The following is a 10,895-nucleotide window of genomic DNA, read 5'->3' on the forward strand; positions in this document are numbered from 1 at the left end:
CAACATTCATTCCAACATGCACAATTCACTGGTCGGTTAAAAAACAAAAGACAATTGTGTGAAAAATCTAGAATTACTGGTCACTGAAGAGGACCCAGAAAATATATAAAAGATATTTATGACACAGTGGAGACTTTTCCTCCAAATTGTGGCTTTTTAGGCATGACGCTGTAACATAATACATTGCTCTGGTTTTTTATGCATAAGTTTCTACCCTAAATAATTACTTCTATCAATTTCACAGTCCAGTAGATACAGTACTTGTGTTAGTAAGGACACATACATTCTCATACATGTATGCCAAACATTCATGCATTTTTGGAATCACATGGTCCTGGTCTCCTGACCCGCAGCTTGGTGAGCAAATTGGTTCCAGTGCAGCTACGATTACATGGACTATTCAGCTCCAACAGTCATAAGGAAAAGGTATGTTGATGGCTATATGTCTGTATGTTGAAATCTGACCTGGTCACTTTTGAACACATATGATTGTTTACAGTCAGTAGCTTTCTAAAGTTGAGTAAAAAGGCTATATGTGACAAAAGGGCATGTCATTTATTCTGAATAGTGTAGTAACGATGGATTCGCACAACAAAAGCCTCATCAGCACAAGTGAGATGGATCAGAAAGGATTTGGGGGTCCTAATGGAATGTGATGTCACCAGGGTTGAAGATAAAAGCAACTTAATTGCTCAGCTTTGGTATTGAATTGCGATGTGGTTAGAGCTTGATGCAATGTGACAGGAAGGAAAACCCATGTAGACTCCTTCACTGTCTAAAAAATATTCCAGACGCATGGTTGAGCCCACGTGGACCGAATAAAAAGCTGCCTTTCACATAATTTCACTGGAGGGGAAGGATATTTGGACCAAGCGACACACTCGAGTTATAGGCTCTGGATAGGCAAATTTGCATTAACTGTGAAGCTAACTGTTTTCTCTCAGCCTTGTTTGTAAATGCACTCATTGTCCTCCTGGGTTTGAAAATCCAGTTAGCCATCACATGAGTCCAACATGTCACTGATTATCCCCCAAGAGTTGAGGGAGTCATGAGACATGTTTTAAAGCTGCTGATTTTCTGTGTTTTTCCCCAAAGGAAAGTATGACTGAAAAAGAGACCAAATGAAATGTTCTATCTATCTATCTATCTATCTATCTATCTATCTATCTATCTATCTATCTATCTATATATATCTATCTATATATATCTATATATATATATATATTTTTTGTTTATTTATTTATTTTTTGTAGTGGAAGAGAAGCATTTCCCAGCATGGAAACAAGTAATAGCAGGCAATAATTCTAAATCTCACAGATTTGTAGGGTAACAAACAGTTTTAAAGGTTTTGACAGTGGTTATAAGTAAATGTTTGCCTTTTATAGAGTTAAAAAAATACTAGTACTAACAGATGTGATCTTGAGTATTCGTATGATTCTGCAACATAAAAATACCATGCTGTGATGGACTGGCGACCTGTCCAGGGTGTACCCCACCTTTTACCCGATGTCAGCTGGGATTGGCTCCAGCCCCCCGCGACCCTGTACGTAGGATAAGCGGTTAATGATGGATGGATGGATGAAAAATACCATGTGCCTTCTTATGGCCAATCACTAGCAACTATATCACCTTGCTTTGACATGTAATTGTATGGTGTGTATGAGTTTGCCATCTCCATAGCAGGATTAAAGCTTAAAAGCAATTTTCCCATGACCGCATCTTTTAGAATTTAAAATATATATGTGTTATCCATTTGGTTTGATTAATCTTTTAGGTACAACAACCAAGCTAAGTTCGTGCTTGGGTAATGAGAACCCCATTGAACGTTATTATTAATGTTAATTTTTCACGAGCTTCACACATCATAGTCTGCTGTAAGCCAGCCCGTGACCCTGCAGCCCCGAAATTTATGCTTAGTCCTGAACCTGAGCCTTAAATCTTTGTGTGGATTCTTGGCCATCACCTGACCTGAGCCTGATGCTTACATCACCCAGTCATATGATCTTGCAAACCTAGAGTGAAAAGTGGTGCATTTTTTCGTCACATTTGAATTGCTATTGTTGCTTTTTCAGTTTTTATTGATATAGCTAAATAGGTGTAAGGGTCAGAGCACAGAAATAATCAGTAATTATTCAAACTCATCAAGCTACAGATGCTTCCAGGCTATTTCTTACCTAAGTATTGAGCAGTAAGCTACTAATTTTCAGTAAAAGAGGTAAAAGGTCAGTAGGGCCGATGAACAATGTTCAGTTATGGCAACAAAGTAATATCATGTAAATATATAATGCAATGTTGTCTCTCAGCAGTCTGGTCTGTGCATACATGCACACATGCATGCACTCATTGGCTCTGAGTTTATATTTAGCAACATATCTGAACTCATTAAAAGAGCCATGACATTGCTGATTGCTATACAGATTCAAACTTCATATGAACAGGCTGATTTTACAAAGAATATTAATCTCACCAAATAATGCTTGCTCTAAATTATCTAAAATCACACTAAATTATTTTAATGATGTCACGATACAGTTGAAATATGCATGGGGAAGTCACATAATGAACATTTTTTATTAAAATAGTATTAGTAGTTAATAGTATTTTAAAAAATGCATATTCACTGAAACATGATGCTGAATATTTATGTAATCTACAAAGGATGAACTTAAAAGCATTGTATTACGTAGTTCAGTTTATTTTCCATCTTTATTTTTAGGTTTACCTATCTATCATTTTAAATTATTTAAACAAGAAAGTGTTTTTGTTCTTCCCTACAGTAATGTGCTTACATGAATCCACAAAAGCAACACAAATATACATGCAGAAGCATGTGTGTCTCGCTTTCAGAGACATGTAAACAGGAGTGTGTTAATCACATGAAAGCAGACTTTAGAAAGTCCTTAATCTGTCATGGCCGTGGTCGTCCATACTGGGCCATTATGAAGGATTAAACTGCAGCAATGGAGTGAGTGGCTCTTGAAGCCTGCTCAGCTTCAAACACCACTTTACAGTAACTTTGCAGGGCTTGGAGTGCAGACCATGTGCACACCAATATATGACCAGCAGTTCTGAATGGTGCATGTTAAATGGGCTTTGAAAATGCCCATTTGAAAAAGATAAAAACACTCCTTCATACCCTCAGCCATTTCACTGCTAAATTCAAAGAGTAAAAGGTAATATCAGCTTAACCTCACAACCATGCTCAGTAAATAGTGCCTTCATTTTAGTAGTACTTAAAGGATGACTACAGTATTTTTCAACCTATTTCCCCATACATTTGTGTCTATCACATTTATGAAACTGGTCCAGGACTAAAGGGATCAAGGGAGTCTGGTGGCTTTGAGGAGAGTCACATAGCGACTGTTTCTGGTTAAACAACAAGGATCTTACTCTTTATAAAAAGGTATATCTCTGCAGGGATCCTTTCCATAATGTTGTCAGACGCTTTGGTGACACTTTGCCCACAATTATTACATTGCAGCACTGTGTACCTGCTGCCGAATGCTGCGCACTCCTATACTGCACCAGTTTAAAAAAAGTCTGTCCCAATTAGTCACATAGACACAAAAACAACAAATTCAACCAATTGCCCCTCTGGGGACAAATAAAGTTCTACTTGACATGACTAAAAAACAACAAAACAACAAAGTGCAGGTGTTATTCATTTATAGATAACACCAAACATTTACTTTGAAAATGCCACGAATATATTTTAAGAGAAACATCAAAGCAGCATAACATGACAGTTTTTTTCAAGAGTCAACTCAGTGAGGTGACACAGAATCACCTGTTGAATGTGACGGAACAGGCTTCATCTTACCTTCTGTGAGCCAGATGTGGAGCGTTTGAGGGAGGTCCGTTTAAAGGTGCTACTCGGGCCCTTGTTGTCCATGTTAAATACTTGGAATTTAAGTAAAACTGACTTAGAAAGGGATCCTTCGTGACTGGCAATGGGTCAGGGTTCAGCAGCAACGTCAACATTAGAAACAGACAGAAAACCACTACACAACCAAGGCATGACAGCAACCCCTGGATTTGCACATGAAAAATTATCAAAGTTTCACATCATTAAAGGTTTCAATGCTTCTCTCTCCTTTCTGCAGCTCACTCCCGACTGACAAGACAGAGATCCCAGCCAGGGATCTAAATCACTCGATGACACACTTGACACATAGACCCTTTTCCTCTGCCGGGCATCCCATAATCAGGCTTAATGCAGCCAGCTCTTACGAAGCCTCAGAGTCTAATGGATAGAGATTTAATAAATGGTTATTGAAGGTAAATCTACTTTGGCACACCACAACCCCAAAAAAGGCTTAGAGAGAGCATGCAAGCTGTGAGGCTAAAGTTAGCCGGCGGAAAGCCAAAGGTTGTCCCACCTGATGAGGTTCAGTGTGTCTGACAGGGAAGACAGGAGTGTCCCAAACAGAAAGGTATGCACAGATAGAGAGTATGATGCAGAGGCAAAAGCCAGAATAAACATATTGCAAACTCTAATGTCAATCTGCTAGAAGCTGGTTCTCTGAGCTGGGAGAAATGCACCAGGAAGATTATCTTTGATTATTTACCTACCTGCTATGTTGCTAAACTCATTCAAAAAGAGCTTTTACAAGGAGAAAAATGCCCTTTAGTCCTATGGCCATAAGAAGAATATAATGCATGGTGGATTTAATCTCTCATTACATTTGATGGAAACATTTTACATGTACTTTTGTTTCACATAAAGTCTCACAATACAGATTTAGAGCAGCTTGGTATTCAGTATTGTTAGGAATTTGACCTGTTATATAACACGAACAACACTGAAGAAAAATAAAACTATTAAGGCTTAATACCACATTGCATTTGACTTGCCTGACAATTAAGAGCAAGTATTTTGCTTTTCATTAACAGAGCTTGGACATGACAAAAAAACAACTATTACCAGTAATGAATTGTATTTCTTTAATGCCGAATTTATCACTTCCAGGCTGACTGAAACCAGTTTTGCAGTGTCATTATAACTCATTATTTCTACTGAATGTTAAGCTGAACAGACATTTGGATGTGTAAGTGCCTCAACTTCTAAATCAAAGCATCTAAGTGTATACGTTTTTATGTAGATTTGGCCTTTTATTTAAAAAATGAAAAATGTCTGATCAAAAGATTCACCTTTTAGTCCAGCTCAGACAGACAAATTAGACATCCAGCCACTCCCTCTACTGGATACTAAGTAGAATAGATATATAGGGAATATAATTCATGTGTTTAAATTTGACAGTGAGCAAGTAGACCTTGTCTAAATCACATCAGTACCAACAATTCCCACAGTAATATTAGAATTTATCATTGAAGCATATAGTGGAAAACACACAGCAGCAGGAAGCATGATAATATATAGCAGCCCATTCAACGGACATTGGCTTTACAATAAAATAAACTGATTAGACAAAAGAGTCATCTCCCTTTCTTTTCCCCTTAAGCAGATTTAAGGTCGGAAAACTCATCTTATTGTACAGTGTCATATGTAGAACAGTTTATTCCAGTATGTTTATACTGAGAAAAACATTCAAACGGAGACTCTTATTTATAGCTACACACCAAGTGGCAATATTCTATATATATTATATCCTTTGCCTCATTTATATTTCCCCCAAATTCACTGTGAGATATGTTGTATATTCGTTACCTTTTGGATATCCTTTAGAATTGAGAATACAGTTCTATGGATGAGAACAAAATTTGGCTGCACAGCCTAAAGTTGTAATGACTGACCCACCAGTGGGTTGTGTTTATGAGGATAAACAAAATCCTCCTATACTGAAATTAAGCACATTGTAGCGAATGAAACTGCAGCAGAGACATGTGTACGTGCAGCAAAGAGATAAGAATTTACACTAATATACAGTATGCAAGTGTCTACTGTGCTGTTGTCAACTTCCATATCAAGGTACAGCCTTACCTGTTTTGGTCAGTGAAGAAAGTTGCATGATTTCCGAGGGTCTTTATCTGAAAATTGTCAGATATTCTTTAAAACAATAAACACTAAAACATTAAGTCTGTAAATGAATTGCATTTTTCTTACTCCATCCCAGCCATGTGTCTCAGTGTTGTCTGTCTCTAAGAATGGATAATGCGTAATTTCTCCTTGTAAGCAGACATAAATGAGCTTTATCATGTGTGGCTTTGCATGTGTCAGTGGAGGAGATTATTTGTCTCCAGAAGAATCTAGAGCGTTGAATGGAGCAGAAGCGAGGAGGAAAACTGATATGAAAATGTGGCCAAAAAACAGATAGGCCTACATAAAACTGATAAAAATGAAGTTAGGAGATAAGCAGACAGAACAGAAAATTTGGAATTAAGTTAATCAACAAGTGTTTCAAAAAGCTCAAATGCAATTAACATAATAAAAAATTAAGTTTTTTTAATTCTGACACACAGAACTTACTCTTTTCATAATTGGAACAACTTAACAACAACTTAAAAGTCTGTTTAATAATATATTTTCTACAATCTACCATAAATAATACAATTGCAGTAATAGATGTATATGTGCAATATATGTTTTATTGTTTTATTCTGCGGTTTTATTACTTTTACTGATCAATTGGCTCTATTGTTTAACATGTTAATATTGGCTTTTAAAAAATATATATTTAATATATTATATGTATATATATCCTATATATATTGATGATTGTAAGGAACCTGCTGACTATGTCTGGAGAAGAATGTTCTGTAATACAGCCCAAGAAAATTAAAAGTATATCATATTATATCTTTTCAATTCAATTCTTAATTCAATGAGCCATACTTGTTTTTTAGTTTGATTATATTGCTGTAAATGTGGTTTGGATTTTTATTATTTTGGTTTTATAGGTTGGAGAAACTGTCAAGAGACAGCTAGATTTTTAAAGTATCCCACTAAAAAAATTCCTCCCCATCCTTTTAAGGCCTCCCAAAAAACACATTTTCATGTGCAGTGAGTGCACAGGGAGATGTTATCATTTTTGTGTCACAGCATTTGATTTATTGATTGCTGTGAGGGATGTAAAGAGAATTTCAACAAATATAACAAACAATAGGCAAAACAGCCACCAGAGGCAATTCAGCGTTTGCTATCTTGCCCAAGGACACTTCAACATGCAGCCTAGAGAAGCCAGGGATTGAACCGCTGACCTTCCAAATCAGAGGTAACCCACACTACCTCCTGACCCTGAACCCCTGACTCTTTGATGCCATCTTTGTGTGTACAGGTGTCCTTTGAGCAGAGAATTCCTAACTTCTACCATAAGAGGGCGCTCTGAGCTCTTGTATGGCCACAGCTTTATGCTTGTCAATGACCATGGGGTCAGAGAGTGGTTGTATGAAACACTCTGTGCTTACTATCAGGTTGTCTCAGAGGTCACTTGTATGTCATATCCATCAGCACAGTCAGAACCATGAGCAGAAATCTGAACACTTGACACAAACAGAGAAGGTGCTCTGGTTTTCTTTTACTTCACGTTTTATTTGAGACTCCTGCTTTGCGTCAAGCTCAAATCACCTTCACTTCTTTTACCTGATCATTTGTAAATGTTTTGTGTGACTAATGTCCTCACTTATGCAAGATGGGATGAGGCAACAGCTGGAAAGCAGGTTAGGTAGAAACGACTTCCACATGTGATCCTCTGGAAGGAGGCGCCATTCAAGAAAGAGGACATATTTCACTTAGTGTACTTCTGTGCTGTGGAAGTCCCTCTTTGTTCCTGTGAACTGGTTACAGGCACCACCACTGCTAAGGAAACCAAAACACTTAAATTAACAAAACACAAGTCCTGCAGAAACATGCGGGTGAAAAATGCCAAACAAAGGCACTTGCGTCTGCTTTTGTTTGTGTGCTGGTTTTTATCAACGCGATCTGCAGTGACCAACAGTAACAAAAAAATAAAAGTTATGTGTTTTTGACGCAGCCAATGTTTTCTCCTGGTTGCTAAGGAAAGAGACTACACCCTCACCTAAGACCTTGGTGCTTCAGGTGTGTTCAGTCCCTCATTACTGTGGAGGAGAGCAAACACACACAGCTGATAACATGCACACAATTGGACAAGTAGATAAAATAACACTGCGTTACATGTGTAGAGGGAGATAACATAACACAGGGAATATGTGTGAGTGCTGACATTTCACCTCTCTCAACAGACCAAAAACACAGTGCCTGAACGTAAGGGCAGGAAATGGTCTTTAGTGGTTTGTTGTGAGTGGGTCATGTTAGGACATGTTCCCTCTGCATGTCCATGGATGCACCTTGAGTCCTTACATAGTAACCACTTATTAGGCATGAAAAAAGTAGATTTATATGTCTTAAACTCAACAAAAGGACACATTGGTGTTGATCCGATTCATGGATATCAATCAAAAACAGTTTAACTTTGAATTATAAGCAACTGATGTTGCTACCATGTAGCTGTGGTACTTCTACTCCACTACATTTCAGAGGGTATAATGCACTCCACTTTTCAAATTAATATTTTACATAAAAAACATATGATAGGACTAAAGTACCTATCTGTGTAGTAGTTGAAACTAGTTCTACCTTGACCAGCTACAACAGTGAAATGCTAATTACACATGGATGCATCGGTATTAACAATCAAATAATGTCAAAGTTAATAACATATCAGTCACAGGGGCAATATTTCTGCAAAATTAGCATTTGTACTTTTGATACTTTACATACATTTTGCTGATAATACTGCCTTACCTTTACCTAGATAGAAATACCACAGCATATTGTTTTCTTTTCCACAGTACATATTACATACCTGCTCACTGTTGATACTGTACACAACATAACCAGACTTATTCTACAATGCATACTATTTCAGTTCTGTCCATTCAATGCCTGGGGCTCAAGAAGGGTCAGAATGTGGTGAAGGGTAAATAAGCAGTGGTGTTGAGCCATGGGTCTTCCTGAAGGTTACGTGGTTACGTCTGTAGGAGTGGTCCCTCTGTGCTCTGCTGTCAGCACAAAATGGACTTTAGGGAAGTAGACAGGAAGAAGGCGTGGCAGATTATGGGTCTGCTTGTGGCTACCAACTTTGCTGCTGAACACCAGGGCAGGCTTGTGCACACGCAGCTGTCTGCTCCTGCTTGCAGGCTGGCTCATTGCACACCATTAGAGGAAAACTGTTCCTGGAAACCCGTCCCCCGGGAGAAGCGCATTCCATGAATCTCCTGCTTGGAGCCGGCCAATGTACATATCTCCATTCTGCTCCTCAGTTAGCACAAGCTGGCATAAGTCATTACTAGGATTGACCTGGGGCCCACACAAAGGTTAACAAAGAATCCATATGCTGAAGTGGTGCTGTACAGCAGCAGCTCTCTTGACCTGCAGGAAGTTACTCCAACCGCTGACTCCATTTCACAATATGTTATACTGAACTGAACAGTGGTTCCTTCCTTTGATAAACCTCCATGTTTGTGATTGCAGTGTCTGTGCTATCAGAGGAGGGGGGGAGTGGGGGCACATAAGCCTTTCCCAGGGAACAGTGAGGCAGATCTTTCTCACTGGAGGGGGGGTGTTAAGTCCTGCGTTCAGCTGCGTAAACTTCCAGAATCAAGTTATCGTCCAACATCCAAACAACCAGATGTGGGATTCACACTCTGGTTATTATTTATCCTTCATCACATTCTGACCATTTTTGAGTCCTGACTTTTCCTGACCTTTTAAGGAACTGCCATGAATTTGATCAAAGAAAGATCTCAGTTGCCCTGCAGTAACACTGAGAGACGGGAACAGACAGCTAGACAGACAAAAAGCACAAAACTGCTGATCAACACTTTTGCACCAGAAACCGAAGCCGCATGATACAGTTGTCTTTGCGTCAGACCATGACTACAATTTAATAGACCTAAATGAATGTCAGAATCGGACGTAAACAAGCAAAATCAATAGTCATTGCTGCACTTGTTTGATTACCTCTGCAGCCAAAGAGCTGCTGTGAGTGGGATTACTGAGTATTACAGTCAATATTTTCAGCGCTTCATCTGAGCCACAGGCTGCAGTTAATGCATGCTAGCACTGTATAATCCAGAGTTGTTTCTATGACTGGGTGATACATAAAACATGAGAGGCATGAGAAAGCCATGAGCTCTCACTATTCCGTTCCAGTCTCAACTGACTGAAACATCAGGATCTAAACATTTATATAATAAATACTTCTACATACTACACATGAATATGGTGTCTTGTGCTGAATCAGTGAAAAACTATTGTATACAATAATTATTTTCGACCCGGATTATTCATCTGAACAAATGATAAAAACTTTTTTGATGTGTGCAAACTTGTGCTGTAGATCACCGTTCATCACGTGGCCACAAATTAATGACCATAGTTGAACACTGAAATAATTAAAAGTCTAAAGCTCCACTAGTCATGCCGTACATATTGCAGCCCACAATACAAAAAATATGCATAAAATGAACATCCCATTATCAGTTTAGTTCTCTTTAGGGACCTTAATGATTGGACTAAACATTTAGAATGTCCTGAGCGTGGCACAAGAGCAAAGGTCAAGGAGGTCAAAAACAAATAAATTAGATTTCATCCTCTGGGGAGCATGACTATCTCACCAGCCACTAGCCAAGGAAATTTCATAATTTGACTTAACTTTCCAAGATAAATCAAGATCGTGAGGAAATTTTCCCTTCTATGCTAAGTTGGTATTCGACACATTTTGGGGATGACCAAAGTCATTAGGACTCACCCTCTTCAGTATCCATGCCAAATTATTAGTCATTTGACCATTCATTGTCAAAATAGACTAAAGTGTTGGACCAACATCACCATCTCCCTATAAGACATTGGCCACACATGCACATGCAACTAGGAAAGTACAAATCCTAAATTTGCACCATTATGTTATACGGAA

The 10,895-nt window shown here is 38.3% G+C and overlaps 1 long non-coding RNA gene across 1 annotated transcript; it reads right to left on the reverse strand.

Moving 5' to 3' along the window:
- Positions 1 to 7,466: 7,466 nt before the first annotated feature.
- Positions 7,467 to 9,414, reverse strand: LOC119893192. Its single transcript, XR_005442776.1, has 2 exons — positions 7,977 to 9,414; positions 7,467 to 7,756 (listed from the first exon to the last, which is right to left on the reverse strand). It is a non-coding gene; the product is annotated as an uncharacterized LOC119893192 (long non-coding RNA).
- Positions 9,415 to 10,895: the final 1,481 nt, after the last annotated feature.

Source organism: Micropterus salmoides, unplaced genomic scaffold, assembly GCF_014851395.1.
Source record: "Micropterus salmoides isolate LMB-PRFRI ecotype aquatic unplaced genomic scaffold, ASM1485139v1 Ms_hic_scaffold_8, whole genome shotgun sequence".
Classification (NCBI taxonomy): Eukaryota; Metazoa; Chordata; class Actinopteri; order Centrarchiformes; family Centrarchidae; genus Micropterus; species Micropterus salmoides.